Here is a 1,756-nt window from a genome sequence, read left to right on the forward strand (position 1 = left end):
AAATGCTATTGTTTTTGTGAATGTGAAAAAGGCTGAACTTGGGAAATGCAGTAGTTTTTTGCCTTTCAGAAATAAAAGGCCACATTTTTAATTAAAGGATTAGAACTTGGATTTGTACTTATACTTTTATGAGCACTTCTGCATCACTCAGTTTCATAGACACTTATTTTAAAAAATATTTGAAATTGCCCAGATGGAAGTTAGATGGTTAACCTATCTTTTACAAGACCCAAGAGGCTGTTTATAAAATAAGGAAACTAGTGTCTATTTGGAATGCAGCCAAACACTATTTTCTTTTGCTAGAACAATCTAATCATTTCATTTTAGCTGTCAATGTCATTCATTAAATGGACAGAGAAGATAATTTATATTACTTCTTCTTAATTGCTCCTATCTGGAATTACTTCTTTACTGCACTCTATCTTCACTCTTTATATTAGTTTCAAAGTATAATTCTCATGGATTACAAACTACAAATATTCTCTTCAGCAGGGTATTGCGAATAAAGCACAAATCTGCCAGATCCCTCCAGACAAATTTCACTCTGCCACTCTGTTTATTTGATGGTGTGATTGTTGACACAGGTTACCCTACCATCTTGTTCTTAAATAGGCAGATGCCTCCTCAGTTCACTTAGAATATGGTTAGCATAAAATAGGAGGTTCTGTCACCTGAATTAAGCTTTTAACAAAATAGTTCAGGTTTTCCCTTTCAACCAGGTTATCAGAATTTGGGGATCCATGATGCTAGTACAACAGTGCAGTAATAATAAATAATACTATTGCAATAAATAAACAATTTTATTTTAATAAAGGCAACAAGGTGATAATTTGGAGAATAAATTATCTGTTCAAAATTATTAGAAGACTAAGATCTTCATGGCAAAGCCAGCAATCAATTACCTGCAAAAGAATTAGCAAAATAAACAAACAAACAAAAAATAGGATAGAAGAGCATAGAATAATAGGATCGGAAGGGACCTTTGAGGTGTTCTAGTCCAACCCCCTGCTCAAGGAGATGACTCTATACAATTCCAGACAAATTGTTGTCTAACCTCCAGTGAAGGAGCAGAGAAAATGGGAACAAATGTAACTGAGTAAAGCAGCACTGAAAACAACAATAACATCTACTATGACTGTATCCTTTGGGCTTCTTTCCGTATTTTCATTGGTGAAATTTACCTTATTGGTTTTGGATTTCCCAGAAATTCTGGGGAAGGAGAAAGTCCTCTCATTAAAAACCTGTTAGTCTTTAGATCTGCAACCTCATGTACCAGGGGTTTAAAAAGGGGAATTTCAACTCCTAGCCTGCACCTTAACCTATCCTGTAAAAGGATAATGGGTTTCAGTTTGAGAAATACAATTTCCAGCCTGTCTATAAGCCCATAGACATTTCAATATATATAAGTTTCAGATCTCTTAATATCCTTGTGTAATGAATGGAAGTACATTATCTATAATGGTCAAATATTTTACAATACTATCATTTCAGTGGGCTGTATAATTCACTTTTACAAACCCACCATTAAAAATCCTGCCCATTTCATGAGAAAGTATGGGTCCTAAGCAGTATCAGATTAATATCCATTTTATTCATTGGTTTGAACCATGCCACTGAAAGCATATTTTATTAGAAGTAACGTCTCAATGGATAGTAAGTACTTCATTCTTTCTGAAGTTCATACCTAAAACAATCTACATGCTCAATCATATCCATACTGAGGTCCTACTGAATGTACTGTAGCATTGGACCGAGT

The sequence above is a fragment of the Protobothrops mucrosquamatus genome, unplaced genomic scaffold, assembly GCF_001527695.2.
Source record: "Protobothrops mucrosquamatus isolate PMUCROS unplaced genomic scaffold, P.Mucros_1.0 scaffold_213, whole genome shotgun sequence".
NCBI lineage: Eukaryota > Metazoa > Chordata > Lepidosauria > Squamata > Viperidae > Protobothrops > Protobothrops mucrosquamatus.